Below are 19,126 nucleotides of genomic sequence, written 5' to 3' on the forward strand. Positions count from 1 at the left end.
GAACGGAAAACAGATACCGTCCAAAGCACTAACTCCGAATTTTAGTAGTAAACAATATGTCAGAGCTTATCACAGTCTTATGCTAGCAGCTGGACTGGTTAACAACGATGCCGGAAATGGAATAGATTATAATGCTTACTCTCAGGGTTGTAGTCTTTTTGGTTTTGATCTGTCACCATCGCTATTAGACGGAAACCAGTTTTGAACTGGTAAAAAGCGAGTCGCTTAGACTAGAACTTAAATTCTCGACCCCACTAGCTGATCCGATCATTGTGTTCTGTTACAGCGAATTAGATAGTGTAATAGAAATTGATCGCACTCGTCAGGTGATCACTGACTTTTCATCATGAACAACGTAGAAATCGAAACGATGTTAAACGGACACGTTAGGGCGAGACGAATTTTTCGAGGTGTTTATCCTAAAGATAGACTTCCGAACAACCCGAATTCTCGTCAACCAGCTGCGTACATTATTAACACAGAGTCGAGTTCCGGTCCCGGAAAACATTGGGTATCTGTGTATTTTAACGGGATGGGAAAGGCAGAATATATGGATAGTTTTGGGTTCCCGCCTTCTGCGTATCCGACAATTCAAAGATTTGTGGAAAACAATAGTCGAAGCTGTAAACACAACCCGCGTATTATTCAGGGTATAACCAGTTCCACATGTGGTTTGTACGTTATATATTTCGTGTTGAAGAAAAGTAAAGGTGAAAGTTTGTCAAAACTTTTATCTATTTTTAATCCCTATCATTTTCGTATGAACGATTTAAAAGTGGCAAGAGCTGTTACTCATTTATCCCGAGGCACCTTGGTTGGGTAATCTTAATTGGAATGTTTGTTGTTTAAAATAAAAAAAAAATGATTCCTTATGATAAAATTTATTTCGTGTACACGAAACAAGACATAATTCTATTTACTTTATACCTTAATATATGATTTTTAAAATGAAGAAAATGATGATGATGATGATGATGATAATGATGATGATTATGATGATTACAATACAATTGATAAGCATTAACCGTTTGCTTTTGATTGCTTGATCGCTTATAAAATTAAGACTTGCTTTAAATTGTTTAATTACAAATATTTTGTTGTTGATGATGATTATGATGAGGATAAAAATGATGTTTATGATATATGTGTAACATTGCTACCCATTAATCATTTATAAAAAAAAATGTTTAATGATTGAGTGTGTGAATGATCATTTTATAAGATGTGTATGGTGTATGAAAGTGTTGTTTTTTTTGTTTTTTTGTTTTTTTTTTTGTTTTTTTTTCTTTCGTTTGTTTCTATGATCTTTTGTTTTATCATATTTTTATAATTCTATCATTATTATTATTATAATATTATTATTATTATTATTATTATTATTATTATTATTATTATTATTATTATTATTATTATTATTATTATTATTATTATTATTATTATTATTATTATTATTATTATAATAATTACATTTTTATTTAGATCGTAATCTTATTTGGTCAAGTTTTGTTGTTTTTTGCTTTTTCTTTTTTATTAATATTTATAGAAAATTATAATGATGATTTAAAAGCTTGATATGTGAATGTGTGAATGACCTTAGATCATTATTGTATAAGGTGTAACTGGTGTGTGAAAGTACATTGCTTTCGATGTTGTGAAAAAATAAAACAAAATGAATTTTATTCACCAACACATGGTTTTATGTCGTTTTTTTTTTCTGTGTCTGTTATGGTTTTTTTTTTTTGTAAAAGAAGATTTTAATTTTATTATATGGGGAACTACTTTTGTTTCAGTTTCGAAATGTTCACGTTAAATTTCAAAGAAAAATTTGCATAAAAAAAAGAATCCTTCGAAACTGTAACAAATTGTTGGGTAATATAATTATCAAAGAGTAAAAAATACAAGATGAAAAGATATAGCTTCTTTTATTCAAAACATAAAAAATGATTCGAATCATCAATATGATCATTAACTCAAAAGATAATTGAGTTGTTCGATTACACACCAAATCACAAAGTAAAACATCATGGGGAAAAGTACTCGATTCGTCCAACGATTGACGGGCGAAATCTCCTGTATCATAGAGGACCACCCACCGTTGGTCTTAATCCAGCTGCTGAGTTTTTTGTCCACATATGAACCCACAAATAAAGCAAAGTTTTCTCTATCCGGGTGAATACGGAGTACACGCTTAATGTAACATAAAAAAACAATGATTCTACCCCAGCTGATCTGAGAGAATAATTCGTCTGCGACGATATACAATTGTTCTCTGGTTTCTATCAACGGACAGGTCGATAAATGTTCGTGAATATACTTATCATATCCTGCAATTGCTTTCTGATAACGATCATCTATCTGTTGATCGAGAAGCAAATCTTTCACAAAAAGTTCCATTTCAGTATCAGTCAAGACAAAAGTACACGAAGTAAAACACACATGAGACGCATTATCCAATACCTTTCTGGTATAATCTGACGAGGCATCGCTAACCAACCACCATGTGATTCGAGCCAATGATTAAGTTTTTCCTCAAGATGAAGACTAACGATCTGAGAAAAATTTTCCCTGTCTGGATGACGTAAAGCTACTCTTCTAGCATAAGCAATTAGAATCACTATCCTATACCAGTTGATATGCTGCTGAAATAATGTATCAATCATCGAGCAAAAACCCAATGGGTTATCCAATACTGGTTGTTGAAAGAGTGATTGATGACAAAGATGAAAACATTGATCTATCACGGTTTTAACACAATGGAACATTTCATCTGGTTCTACATTGAGAATTAATGCTTTCACAAGACCACTCATTTTGCGACGACACTGTCCAGACAAAAATATATTTCAAAGAACCAATCAAACGGACGAAACTATGACAATATGATATCCAATCAAGATCGGAGAATTTGAAAGAACCAATCAAAATGATTTAGACTACCGGCTGCTCTGAATGACCTTGACCTATTTTTTTTTGTGCGGCGCTGCTCTGCGGCTGACGCCTGAGCTATTTGCCCTTTGACCTTTGAGGGAATCAATGGACTTTTAATTGATTAAATTAATAAGTCATTAGACTCAGGAGTAAGAAACCAATTTAAAAGAACAACGCGGCTCAGCGTTAGAGTCCTTGGACTGTACTGCGTGACCTCAATTTGCGCTGCGGCGCTGCGGCGCGGGTGAACCAGTCGGAACCTAATAACACCGGATAGGATCCTTTTTAATCAGCTGTATAGCCCTATTATTACGCAATTAAACATTCGATACATAATCGATGGCAAATCGAACACTCAATAAACACACGCTCAGGTAGGTCACATGACCTTGCAATACAAAATTGAACTCAAAATACCAATCAATACAACATCGAACTCAAAAACAAACCACTCTATACAACAACGAACTCAAAATACCAATCAATACATCATCGAACTCAAAACAAAATACCAATCAATACAGCATCGAACTCAAAACAATACCATTCAATACATCATCGAACTCAACATATCGATTAACAGGTAAAAAAACAATCATCCTCATCCTCCGTCAAAAAACGGTTTCTAACTATTTACAACCCTATATACTACTGGTATCTATGCTCTTCATCCTCATGTACAGCATCAATCTCTTCTTTCTCTTTTCCATCCTCTTCTTCCTCTTTACCATCCTCTTCTTCAGTCACTACAAGCCTAATGTCCAATATATATGCCTAGCCATCCCGTCAATATTGTTTGCTGAATTCACCCTCGTTACCGTTCCCTTCTTCCATCTCGTGGTACATCGAACGTCCGTCACCAGGCTTCACCCACAATTCATCACCAGCCTTCACAACACATTCTGGCTCCTCTTCTCCTTCTCTTCTAACATCTACCTTTATTCTCCAATCATATATGTGCACTGCGCTGTGGGGTACGGAACTATCCTTCTGTCCATCTTTTGGTCTATGTTATGCCAATACACAGCCTCTACTGGACTCTTTCTCATTTTTTCCGCCATGGCCTTGATTGTCCGGTGTCTTCACTCCCCACTCTTGAAGCAGTTCTTTGATTTCCATAGACTTGAACGCTGGAAAATTGTCCAACAACACCTCAGCTACCGGCCTCTTTCTAAAAACACTTGCTCCAACTGCTGACAAGAATCCGTCGCCGATTTCCCTTTCGTCTTTCTCCATATGGCAAATCGTCCCGCCCACAGTCTACCATTGACAAATATGGCATGCCCCTGTAGTGTGCCACATCTGTAGCCAGTCTCGTCCAATCTCTGTCCACACTCAGTACTCCCGCTTCATGTCGTTGCGGTGCAGGGTCAATTCCTGGCACTTCCTGACAACCTTTTTGACTGTTTCCTCTGCACGTCTTCGTTCAGTCTCTTGGCCAAGAACCACGATCTCTCTACACCCATATGATGTTGCCTGTGCATCTCACCCACCTCTTCCACACTCACACTCGCAGCCTCCGCCTCATTCACCAACAACTTTTTCCACACTCTGGTGGGCACGTCTGCTTTGTTGTCTGCCGATTTCACCCGACGAACTGTAACATTCAACTGCAGGCTTTTGAAAGTCCCTAGTCTTCGCTTGATCAAGATTTCTGCTGCGCCTTTCGTTTTTATCCTCCTCTCTCCGCTCATGGTTGTTTCCAGCCACCCCTCCACTGTAGCAGAGTCCGTGTTTACGATGATGTTCTTAATGCCCCAATTCACGGATAGGTTCATCCCTTTTAATACTGCTTCAAGCTCCGCTACGTTTATGTGACTGTAGTTATCTTTCTTTCTAATCCATGCGCCGTCTTCTGTCACAACATCAGCAATCTCCAACACTACTCCTAACGCCATGCCACTGGCATCTGTCCACACAGTCCCTTCCTCTGACTTTGGAATTTGCCATCTAGGCCTCACAGGGTCATTTTGCTTTACCTCTCTCACTACCTCCCTCATCCTGTCTCTGGTTGCATCTCCCACATAATAACTCCAGCTGCTTCCACCTGAGTGCCGCTTTATGTATCTACATGCTGTACTCAACCGTCCAGCGATTGGATAACGCCCCACCAGCTTGCCGCATACTTAGAACAGCTCCTTCTTCGTCATCTCATCTTGCACCTGTGGTACCTGATTGGCCCTTCTGTACTGCAGCATCCCATCCTCGCCTCAATGCAGCTTGAGCCCCAGTGCAGCACCTCCCTCTCGCGCCTCAGCTTCCTTGGACGTGAGTCCATTTCTTTTTAAGTGCTCCACAACGGCCTTGGACGTCACCTTACGCAGGTCTACATAGATATCACCTATGTATGAACTGGTCGCAGCACCCACCTGTTCATCCTTGTGCAGAACTGTATGCAGAATCTTCGACATAATCATGGGTGCCGAGCTCAGTTCAAAGCCCAGCCTTGTAAGACAGTACACCTTGTCGTTGTACTTTACCAACCGGTGCTTCCACAAGTCCTCTGTCACATGTACTTGTAAAAATGAAGCCTTTAAAGCAACGAACTCTGCCTCCCCGTCTGCCTGACGCCAATTTCGTAGTTTTTCTCCACAGATATCAGCTGTCGCTGTGTGGCTCCTAACGTGAGCATAAAGCTCTCTGAAGTCAAGCACAGGTCGGACTTTCCCCTTGGTGGGCTGCTCCACAGCTATCAGTGCGAGCAGCCCTCCTTTCTCTCCTTTCCAAGGTACAAGCACTCCCTCTGCTTTCCATCTCTCGACTTCTGCCTCATAATTGGCCTTCTTTTCATCATCTGGGCGCATTTTGTATTCACCCACTCTGTTTTTCAACTCCGTAGCTCCCTTCTCATTCCACTCATATCTCACTGTCCACTTTCCTCCATCAATCCATGCATCAAAATCCTTGTTTTCTATATCAGGACTCCTCTCCTCACAGACCGTCATGGCACACACACCAGTTGTGCCAAACTTCACTTCTCGTCCCACCACTGTTACGCCTCCCAACTTGTCAATAATATCCATGCCCACGATGAACTCCACACCTCCAACCAATGACTCCACAACTCTCACATCTTCCTCCACCCCATCTTGTCCAATCTTTACTTTCACTCTCTCCTATCCCTGGCACCTCACTTCCCTTCCATCGAACGCCAACACCGACGTCTCCCCCACTGCTGCAGTTGCAAACCTCTCCGTTGTCATACTCCTGGTGCACCCGGTGTCAACCCCAACGCCAGTACTTTCTTGCTATCAATTTCTACTTCAATGACCGGCACTCTGTTGAGCTCACCCTGTACCATCTCCAGCTGGCAACTAGCCGGATCTGTATCTTTCTCCTTTCAAAACTTTATTATGTGCGGGCCTCCGTATCTATAGCACTTAATCCTTTCTCTTTACTTACAATACCTTCGCGAAGTCCCAAGTTTGAGAGTTTTTTTTCCCCAAGATGAGGGCCATTTAAATCGATCGATATTTGAAGGACGAGTTTTCGGACCAATTTTTGAATGTGGGTTTTCCAGAGTTCGGCAGAAGAAACATTGCTGGATGGAATCGGTGGCTTAGCAGTATGAGCTTCGTCTTGTAACTGAAGTCAATCGATTAGAATTGTAGTCAGATACTGGCAGGTAGTTTGGGTGACCATGATCGCTTTCGGATCGGAAGGTCTTGTGTTCGAGCCTCGCTGGGCCCATAGTTGAGTCCTTGGAAAAGGCTCTTTACTCATATTCTCTCACAGTACTCATGTGTAAAATGAATACCTGTCCGTTAACAGCGTTGTCTATGTCGGAATAAAAATTGTAATATCGCCTAACAGGTGTTATGTTTCCTTCTACATGTTACGTGTTGCTGTTGGTCAGGGATCCCTTGTAAAGCGCTTTGAGCACATTTAGTGGATATTGCGCTATATATAAAGAGCTCATTTTAAAAAACAAAGTAAAAATCTCCTCGCTCTATGTTTTTTGTCCGTGAGTAAGGCACATTACAAACGTATCTTGCTTGATCCTGATCCAGTTGTGGACAGAAATTATAAGAATGCTAGAATAAATAAAAACTTGAGCTTTTTATATAGCGCAATATCCACTAAACGTGCTCCAAGCACTTTAGAAGGGGTCTCTGACCAACAGCAACACGTAACAAGTAGAACGAGACATGTCGCCTGTTAGGCGATATTACAATTTTTTTTCGACATAGACAACGCTGTTAACGGCCAGGTACTCATTTTACGCCTGAGTAAGGTGAGAGAATGTGAGTAAAGAGCCTTTTCTAAGGACTCAACTATGCGCCGAGCGAGGTTCGAACCCAGTCCGAAAGCGACTGTCAATCCACAAGACCACATCGCCGCCAAATAGACGCTTATCATGTATCATAGTGTATGAAATGATCATTTTGTTTCATCTAATTTACAAGGGTATAAATGAAGCACAATAAAGCACATTGAGAATAGTAAATACACGGACATGCACTATATTATTACTGTTAACATATAAACTAGATAAAAAGATAATAATTAAATAGATAAATAAATTTTTTTAAAATGAAAAATAGAGGGGATAAACACAACGGAACAAAAAAAAAAAGAAAAAGAAAAAAAGCAAACTAACAACACGACATAGTTGATCGCACATAATGATTGTCAGTTTCTATTGGGAAAGAAGGCGTCTTACCTTAACGCACCCTCACTCTTTAATTAAAACTTGGCTAGATGATATAAATCGTGTCTGGCAACACACAGATCGATAATTGAGTTTGGCGGGAGGAGGGGGAGGAGTGAGAGAGTGTTGGGTGATTGGTTGGGTGAATGGGTACGTGGGTGGTGGTGGGTATTGACACACTGGCTTTGAGATGAAAGTAATCTTGTTGAGTAGTGGGATGTTATCGCAGGGAATTGATCCCAGCAGACGATATACATCAATATATAAATAATTGTGAAATGAATACATGCATTTATCTGGTAGCTTCGTGCTAATTTCGATAACAGTGATCATATATTTGTCTTCAAGATGGCTTTGTACACCTATGGCGCAGCCATTCTCCCTAGGATTGCAAAGTCATGCAAGAGTTCAAATCCCGATGGAGACACTCTGGATTGAAAAAAAATTGGCATCGGATTATTTAACTAGGAATTTTTTCCAGTGCTGGGTGGCTGGGTCGAAGTAATAATGTGAGAAACTTCTTTTGAGATAGACCACCGATAGACTTTTAGTTTTAATTTGCAGTAAAAAGAAAAGATAAGTAAAAACCAATTTTAAAAAATCCAAAAAAAATCCCAAAAAACAAAACCAAAAAACAACTACAAACAAACTAACAAACAAACAAAACACAAACAAACAAACAAATAAAAAGACAAAAAAAAAAAACCCAAACAAAACAAAACAAAAAACAACAACAAATAAAATAATTGAAATCAACCCAATCCCTCCAGAAAAAAGAACAAAAAAACGAAAGAAAACAATTTTTAAAATGCTTATTTTCTTACAGTCGTAGGTTTGTAGTTTGTAAAACGATATAAACAACACTGTTTATCACGGTATTGTTCCCAGAGACAGATGTTTGGATTTGATTCGTTTTACACATTTTGTATAGGATGCACACTTTCTCCTTCATTTTCTTTCCCTCTCATGTTGTCTTCGTGTTTGAATGCCTTTTGGTGAAGGAACGCCGTTGTCTTCCTCAGCTCTGTCAGGGACCCATACAGTTTAGTCTGCAGATGCGTTGAGCAAGACTAAAAATCATTTCTGCTGTGCATAGATGGGGGCAACAGGCTCAGCGGTACGGTCTTTGCTTCGTACCCGAAAGTTACTGAGTTCGATCACCCGCCGCTGCGCTGTGTGGCCCTGAGTAAGTCACCTCGCCCTAGTTCAACTGGCGGCGCTGCACTGCGGCTGACGTTTGGGTTATTCCAGTCTTCCCTTGGAATAGACCCTTGAAGGAAAAATTTCCCCTGTGGGACGAATATAGGGAATTTTTAAAAAATACTTTGGGGTATAATATTTATTATGCTTGGTATCTTCTTTTCCTTTACCATAACCACTCAGACATGCCTGTTTCTTCTATTTGGAAAATCGTGTCACGTGGTGTTTCAGGCGGCTGTGTCCTGATCGCAGTCTAAAGATTGTGTCATGACCTGGTCTTTTCTATTTAAAAGTTTGATTGGGTCACTTTTATTGAAGCTCGGATGCATCTTGTACCAGTCGGGTTTTGCTTACAATTTTTGATAATACTTAAAACTATAATAATACTGCAGAACTCTCTGATTTCCGGCACGCCCTGAAGCCGGTGATTGTAAAATTCATACTGCAACCACCATTGAGTACAGACGATACAAGTTATTTTGCATTTTATTTTATTTGTTTTCCACGTTAATGTGTGTATTGTTGTGCTGACGAAGAGTTTGAACCGGAAACGTTCATTGTCTGTTTTGTTCCCATACGAAGCCTCCCCATTTTCACTCTTTCGTTAGTATGGCACGCCGGATTCCAGCTTGTTCGCAATACAACACGCTGGAGCTGGGTGACCTAATTTTATATATATATAATATATATATATATATATATATATATATATATATATATATATATATATATATATATGTCTTTATATACCTTGAGAATCGGATTTCGGCACGCACGGGATTCTGGCAAGCTTTTGGCTACTTCCGACTGCGTGGTAGAATTCAGCGAGTTCTACAAACGCTCAATCGCTCAATCAAAATACAACTATAGCGCTTCCTCGCCAACCAGGGTTAAAAACTCCCGACCTATTATTGAACAAGTCTTAAATGAGCGTTTTGCTCAATCTAGTCCAGTCGCAGGTTTTCAAAAACGGAGGTCTGCATATTGATATAAACATATGGCATAGTTTGAGTTTAAAGGGAATTATATCTACTTTAAGTCTCTTGAAGCACAGTTTACCAAGCAATAATTTCTATATTATGAAAAATAACGGAGAAGTAAACATTTAAATATGAAACTCAATTTGCGATGCAGTGACATGTAGGCCTGCATAATATTGCCAAGAGAAAGAAACAAGAAGTGGGGGAAAAGCATTCGCCAAAATCAAATGGGATCGAAATTTCGTAAATTTTAATGATGAAATTAATATTGATTTTTTAAAAAGTAGACGAACTATCATAAGCAGATTGATTTAACAACAATACAAAATGAATAGTTTTAATAAGTTTTCTTCCCTCTCATTTGAGTTAAAACATAAAGTCACAAACACACACGATCACACACACACACACACACACACACACACACACACACATACACACATAAAAGCAGGCACATAAGCAAACATTAATTGTTGACTTTGTATCATTAGCCGATTAATTTAACAACAAAGCAAAATGAATAACTAGAAATTAAAAAAAGAAGTTTGCTACCTTCTCCTTTGAGTCACACACACACACACACACACACACTCACACAGACACACACACACACACGCACGCACACACATAAACAAACACTAAATGTTGGCTTTGGAATAATTATGTAAACAAAGGGAATAATGAAAAACCAATAGTCTATGCGTTCAATTACCCTAGTTTACTCTTATCCTCCTCTTTATCGGCGTTGGAATGCAAACACAACACGCTGTAATGGGGCTGAGATGATGATCATGTTATCTGTGTTCAAAGGGTCTCACGGCGAAACACGAAAATTGACTCACTTTATATAACAGTCTCAAGCTTCAACAAAGAAAAAATATCTGGAGAGGTGTATATGATTATGATAATCTTCCACCGATGACATCACCGCCTTTTTCCATTTTTTTATGTGAATTGAAAAGACTCACCACAACCACAACATCAACATCCACTACTACCAAAACCACCCCCATATCATCAATACCACCCCTACCACCACCACTATAACTACCACCTCGTCCCTCCCACCGTTACTAAAACGGCCGCCATCACCACCACACATCATCATCATATACCTACCACCACCACTGCTACAACCACCACATCATCATTCCTTCTACCACCACTACTACAACAACCACTACAACATCATCTCTACCTACATCACTTCAACAACAACCACCACATTCTCATCCCTACCACCACCACCACCACCACTACTACAACCACCGCATGATCATCCCTACCACCACCACCACAACTACTACCACCACCACATCATCATCCCCGGTGATGTTGACAGTGTATGGTCACTTGCTACCATCCTAAGTAGATAGGATTGTGTATGCTGTTTCAGCTTTCGAATTTCTCCCGAGTGGTGTCAGAAATTCCTGCGAGACACAGTTTGGGTCACATCTCACATTTTCTCACTGCACCCAGGTGTAAAATGACTAACTGTGCAGGACCAGCGTTGCATCTGTTAAAAAATACATAATGGCGCTTTACGGGCGTCTCCTACAAGTTATTGTTGGCTTGGGACTCTTTGTAAAGCGCTTTGAGCATTGTTAACAACTCAGGGACCCCTTGTAAAGTGCTTTGAGCACATTGAGTAGATATTGCGCAATATAAAGCTCAAGTTTTTTTTCTTCTCATTCTTATTGTACATTTGCGATGATGGGGACAGAAAGTGACCCTTGCAATTCATCCTTCAGATTAAGAAGACTCTGGTTCCAGCTTTGTGGCTTTGGGGATGGCTCTCACTTGACATTCATTAACCTAACACATTCGACTTCGCTGTGAATGAGCACATAGGGGGCTTCGCGGCTCAGAGGTAAGGTATTTGCATCGTACCCGAAAGGTACCGAGTTCGATCACCCGCCTATGCGCTGTGTGGCCTTGAGCAAGTCACCTCGCCCTTGCTCAATCTGCCGGGCTGCACTGCGGCTGACGCATGGGTTATTCCAGTCTTTTCTTAGAGTAGTTCCTAGAGACAAATTTCCCCTATCGGATGAATAAAGGGAAATTTATTAAATTTATTGTATTTATTTATTTAAGAAAAGAACGAAAGAAAATTCCCTTTAATCATCCCATAGGGGAAATTTGTCTCTAGGGTCTATTCCAAGGGAAGACTGGAATAACCCAGGCGTCAGCCACAGTGAGGCGCCGCAAATTGAGCTAGGGCGAGGTGACTTGCTCAAGGCCTTATAGCGCAGCGGCGGGTGATCGAACTCGGTATCTTTCGGGTACGAAGCAGAGATTGTACCACGGAGCCATGAATGATGGGGTTCTCTAAGAATAGATCAATTAAAAGGTCCGAAAAAGTGTGAAATAGTATCAGACAAAGCAAGAAAAAAAATACAAGGAAAGAAAAACCATACCAAAAATCAGTCTTCCTGTGAGACTGATTTTTTAGGATGTTTTTTTTTTCTTACATTTTTCTTACTTGCGTTGTCTAGAAACTGTTTCATACGCACTTTTCATATCTTTATCGTACACTAACAGTGCCTGTTCCCTAATTAGTCACTTTGACGAACAAAAAGGGCGCTAATCTGAAGACGTAGTGAATTTTAAAAAATGAGTCCATTGCCAATCACATTAAGCTTGGCGAAAGTCTGAATAATATGCGCTATATAGAAGTTCAAGTCATTACTGATTCGAAAAAGAGGTCAGCGTATATATAGTAGTTGTTTGTCCATAGTATGTCTCCCACTTTGCTGGTTGAGCCATTGTAATCTGACTGCCACTACCACCACCATCAAATAAAACTATATTGTCACAGTATCACTATCGCTTTCACAGTACAACTAAGCTGCCACTGCTTTTCGTCATATCTTTGATATATATATATATATATATATATATATATATATATATATATATATATATATATATATATATATATATATATATAATATATATAAAACCAGTAAACTGTTGTATTCTGGAAATAGTTATTTAAAAATTAGGCTTGAAAACTCGTCTTTAAATATCGATCGATTTAAATGACTCTCGTATAGATAGTTCGAAGATGACTTCATTCAGGTCTTTGTTATTGTTTTTTGCCATCCGCGTTTATGAGTAATGCTCACTGAACTGTATTAACCTGACTATAAACGTTCATGGATACACACAGTTTTGTGTGTTGGTCCGTTATACTTCCGGATGGCAATGTTATGAGCTTCTTAGCCAAGCGCATACTATCTATTTGCAAAATCTCTCAAAACTGAGTCTGTCGAGGTCATTTAAATCAATGGATTTTTGAAGGACGAGTTTTCTGGCCAACGTTTGAAATAGGTGTCTTTCCAGAGTACGGAAGTTAACTGGTTAACTGTGTATTTACCCTTTGTCAACAAAGAAATAATGTGTGATGTGATGTGTGTATATATGTATATGTATGAATATGTATGTATATGTATGAATGTGTGTGTATTTTGTGTGTGTGCGCGCGCGTGTGTGTATGCATGTGTGTATGTGTGTTTGCGTGTGCTTTTGTGAGGTAGGTAACATGTTGAAGCATTGAGAACGCGCAAAATAAATATATCGATTTTTTTAAAAAGATAAAAAAATATTCTCATTTTTATCAAACCATTTATGACCAAAGCTCATTCTCAATTTATTTGAGTTCAAATCATTTTAGCAGTACGATCAGATCGTTTTTTTTTTTTTTAGCCAAATCTCAACCCGATTGTAGTCATTTTCAACTTGTAATAATTTTAAGTCTAATTTTCAACTTCAATAAGCGTGATTTAATATTACTTTTATCAGTAGAGGCTTTTAGTTTTCATGACTCTCAAATTCACAACAACAACAACAATAACAAACAAGAACAAGAACAAGAACAAGAACAACAACAACAACAACAACAACAACAACAACAACAACAACAACAACAACAACAACAACAAAATCATTAGCTTTACAATATGCCCTGAAAGACTCTTTGCGTATAAATTTTTAAAAAAAATTGCTTGACAACAAAAGAGAATAATCAAATAATCAACAGTAACAACAAAAGTCTCATATCTCCAGAGAGAGAAGAATACAAAGTCAGAGGAATATTCAAAATGTTGAAGTTACAGACTAACAAGCAAGAAGAAGAAGAAGAAGAAGGAGGAGGAGGAGGAGGAGGAGGAGGAGGAGGAGGAGGAGGAGGAGGAAGAGGAGGAAGAGAAGGAGGAGGAGGAGGAGGAGGAGGAGGAGGAAGAAGAGGAGGAGCAGGAGGAGGAGAAGAATATGAACATAGAGCATTTTAGTGAATTCAATGCGCTTCACAATGTTTCATATTAATATTGTTATTCCCCCCAGCAGTTCGTTCGTATTATGGAACCTAGTCTCCATTTCATAGAGCACAGGTCACATGTAAAGCGTCCTTTTTTTTTCTAACATATTCATTAATTTGTCTTAATTTGGTTTCCTTATACATTTCCTTAAACATTTTTCTTGTCCTTTTTTTTCCAGGGCACAACACCTTGAGCCGAACAGAGCCTAAATTACGTTATATCAGTCATTAGGCACCAGAACGGAAAGGAGAGAGGCATTCGATGGGGACATGGATTGTCACTTTTAGGGTCTTATCCGCTTAGCGAGTGTCAATGAGGTCCTAATCCTGTGTCAATAAGACCCCTGATAGGACCCCAGAGCCTCTCGTCAGAAGAGGGCCACACTTATCATCGGGGAATCTCAACTCTGTGGGCCAGTTCGCCACTGGCTAGAGGTTCCCCCCCCCCCCCCCCCCCCCCCTTTTTTTTTTACATCACTCAGGAGGATGACGGATAGCCTAGGAAAACAGCTTGGTCTATTGTTATGATGGAAGAAGCTGTGCTTGGGGGGGGGGGGGGGGGGGGGGGGGGGGGGGGGGGGGGGGGGGGGGGGGGGGGGGGGATTCAGTTTGGCTGTTAATGGGTTAAATATAAATGCAATACATGTATACCCAATTGAAAGTAAATTATATATATATATATATATATATATATATATATATATATATTGTGACGTCACACCTTCTCTTCTTTCTTCTTTGGAAGTGTGTATGTAACCAGTCCTTAGGAGGACTAATAATGAATAGGTTACATATTTAATCATCAGATGGCATAACTATTTTAGTAGCAGGATGTATTGGCATATTCTTAGGAATACAAGACGTAAAAGAGCGAGGATGGATGATTTTTATTGACGACCATCTTATACTAGAAAATAAGATACCATCACTCTGAAACCATAAGGTCAATTACACAAGGTATGTATCCAGTCCTCCGGAAGAGTGGTTTTACACTTCCAATGAGATTGGAACCAGCTTTTTGACAACGCATTTTTGTTCCTCATTATCATTTATTAGTCAGCAATCAAGGGACTGAATATGATAGCAAATTAAATGCATTCACTCAACACCCTGAATTTCAAACTACCGCTAAATCAAAATGAACTGCTTCTATGCGACGGTTGTTATTGGGTACTTACTTATTAGCAAATAAACACACGCAGCTCCTATGTTACTGTTTATTTAGGCATAAGATGAAAAGAAATTGATTTATTAGCCTTTACAATAATCCAATATCTGCCCAAAGCCGCGATAAGGGGAGATAACGAAGATGAATGACGACTGTTTTGTGTTTACTTATTTCATCTTTCTTTTTTCTTGTTTGTTGTTATTTCTTTTTTTTTTTATTACTCATGCATTTATTTTTGTTTGTTTCTGTTTTCGTATTTATCTTTTTTCTATGCGTTTTCATGTCATGATATAAGATACAAGGAAAATTGTCATTATTTCTTCCACCGCTTCTTCTTCTTCGTGGTTTTTGTGTTTGTCCCTTAATTACCTTTGTTTGCGTGCATGTGTTTGTGTTAGTGTGTGTGTGTTTGTGTGTGTGTGTGTGTGTGTGTGTGTGTGTGCGCGAGCGCGCGTTTCCCCCAGGCCATGACACAAGGGAGCTAACCTAACAATTATAAACAACTATTTCAATCAATTTGCTTAATCCTCCGGACACATATTTGCAAAATGACCATTTGTGGTATTCCTAAACTGAAATCAATAACAAACTAAGTTGAAATTCGGTTTAACAGATTTCTAGCTATGCTATAACACCTAACCATATTTCATTCAATCCATAACATAATATTATTATTTGATTATAATTTCAATGGTTGTTTTCTTTCCAAAAATGCAAATGTCTCCGTGAGACCGGAGGCTATTGGAGTGAATGATTAAACTCAAATCTAAATGTGTATAGAACCTGGCATAAAGACAACGCACACAAACACACACACACATACACACACACACACGTAACCCCCCAACACACACACACACACACACAGACTGTCGAGCTCTGATGAAACGCTTTAAAATTATCAATTTGGCCAGAAATTATTAAAAACTCCAACCAATATCGATCGATTAGGGGGTTAAACAGAATCAAACCTGGCAGTTAAAATAAGTCTAGATAAGTCTCAGGCTTGAGACCTTTTTGATGAAATGGTGTTCATCTTAATCACTGGATAATTGAAGCAAAAGTTTTATGGCCAAAATGAAGAAGAAAAAAAAACTGTATTGTCAGTGAATGGCATAGACGCACACAATGCTAGTTCAAACACGGATTACAATGTGTTTGTATAGTTTACCCCCCCCCCCCCCCCCCCCCCCGACTCCTCATATTTATTATCAACTTTAACCCTTTTAAGGCGAGGCTAATTTTGTCCCAAACCACTGTTTAAAAACGAGCCTTTATACAGCACAATATCCATGTAACGTGATCAAAGTGCTTTACAAAGGGGTCCTTAGCCAACAGCAACACTAATCATGCAGGACGAGACATGACTCCTGTTAGGCGATACTACAACCCCCCCCCCCCCCCCCCCCCCCACCCCCGACAGACAACTTTGGTAATGGCCAGGTTCTCATTTTATACCCGAGTACGGTAGGAGAAAGTGAGTAAAGGGCTCTTTTCAAGAACTCAAATGTGAGCAGGACTCGAGCCCTAGACCTTCCAATCCGAAGGCGAGCGTCATACGACAAGTTCACATAGAAATTCTGCAATGCTTTAGTCAGATTAAACTGCGACCAATGAAATCTGTATGTAACACCGCAAAATTAGAGCTGTTGTTCAACACGGGATCCACTAAATATGCCCAAAGCGCTTTACAAGGGGTCCCAACCCTACAGCAACATTTAAAATGTCGGACGAGACATGCTGCCTGTAAATCAATATAATAAATAAACATTTTCGACAGGCCAGGTATATTTTTTACACCTGACTATGGTAAGGAAATTTGAGTTAAGAGCCTTTTCCAAGGATTGAACGTTACGCCGCCTGCAGCGGGACTCGAACCCTTGACCTACAGACTTCAAAACGTTTGCTACAAAGCCACGTAAGCCAATCGATGTGACAATAGCGATGCTGAGATCTGATCATTTGAGAGAAATCTATCGGAACTGATATCATCTGTGATTATGTAGTCTTGTGATATGACACTCGCCTTCGGACCGAAAGGTCCTGGGTTCGAGCCCCGCTCTCAGCGACCCACAGTTGAGTCATTGGAAAATGCTCTTTACTTACATTCTCTCACAGTACTCAGGTGTAAAATGAGTACCTGGCCGTTAACAGCGTTATCTCTGTCGGAAAAGAAAGTTGTAATATCGCCTTATAGGCATCGTGTCTCGTCCTACATGTTACGTGTTGCTGTTGGCCAGGGACCGTTTGTAAAGCGCTTTGTGCACGTTTGATGGATATTGCCCTATTTAAAATGTTTTTTTTTTCATGTTAGGTTAGGATCCGACGACACTCGTAAAGGGTTAAAAGTAACGATATTAGTCTGGATCGATACAGTCACGTGATTTTTACATCTTGTAACCAGGGCACTCAACAAATATTTGCTTTACGTCTATGGCCCTTTTATCTTTGCTGATTATAAAAATAATAATAAATGGAAGAAATTTTTGTTTTTTCATTGCGATTGTCAAATCAATCTTTTTCCTCCATTCTCGAAAAGCAAATAATATAATATCATTGCAAGAATCCTTCATCGAATTCAAGTAATATGGGAAAGTATTTTGGTAACAATTTAAATAATAAACTTGTCTGGATCTGGCAAACAACGACAAATGATCTTTTCTTAATGTGGCCTGAAAACACTGGCTCATTATATTATATTGTATTTATAATTATATTGTATTATATTATATTATAATTATAATTATATTATATTATATTATATTATATCGTATTATATTATGTTATATTGTATTATATTATAGTATATTTATATATTATACTGCAATATATTATTGATATGATATTTAGTGGTGGTGGGGAGGGGGCTAGGTGACCGAAAGGTCAAGGTATTAATTAAACTATGACTCGGAAGGTCCCGTGTTCAAACAAATCTTCAAATATTTCCGTTTTGTTTCCTTCGACAAGATTATTAACCCAATTTGCTCATTTTCAACAAGGTTGATTCCTGTTGACATCAGACGCATATTGGATTATCAACATTCCTTCACGGAAAGCCTCGGCGACAGCAGGGGTGTGATTTTTATCTAATTAATATAATACGGATATATTAAGATGATACCAAACTAGATGAAAAAGTTCAAACATCTGACGTCAGATAAATTCCACGTTTAAGTCTTTTGACAAGCAGGGATCATCTTAAAATTATAAAGTAAACGTTATCTTACCAAAAATGAAAAGAGGTAAATTTTTTGGTTCCCCCCCCCCCCCCCCCCCCCCCCCCCCCAAGACTATGGCAAACGCCATGAACCGTTAAAGTTTTCAGTTATTCTTTTCTTTCTTTCTTTCTTTGTTTTTTTTTAAACTTTAAAATAGCAATATGCATCATAATCATATGTAGGTGATTAGTGCATTTTCTTTTTATTCAAAAACTAACTCGTCATAATGATTTTTGAGTGACTGTCGTGGTGTTTGAAAGGCATCACAACATGAATTTGTCAGGAGATCGAATACAACAGTTACCAAATATCCCATTGTGTATGATTCGGGTCAGAATATTATGCAATTTTAAATGATTTTGGCCTTTTACATTTCGTTTTTATTTTTATTACCTATAATTCTATGCTTCAATGAAGAAACATTACATCAACTTTCTTGTATTAATAGTTAAATTATTGTTAAAAAAATCTATGCCATAATTTAAAAAAAAACATGATATGATTAACGCCACCCAATCCGTAAGGAATACCACCAAACAAACAATCAAATAATCAGACGTAGACCAAGCAAATCCATGAAAAATCACATATTTGTGTCAACCCTTTTTAATATAAAATCAATTCCTTCAATAGCCCCAGTCATGTTTCTACGTTTGTTATATT

The sequence above is a fragment of the Berghia stephanieae genome, chromosome 2 (genome assembly GCF_034508935.2).
Source record: "Berghia stephanieae isolate SIO BIC M18660-M18661 chromosome 2, UCSD_Bste_1.3, whole genome shotgun sequence".
NCBI lineage: Eukaryota > Metazoa > Mollusca > Gastropoda > Nudibranchia > Aeolidiidae > Berghia > Berghia stephanieae.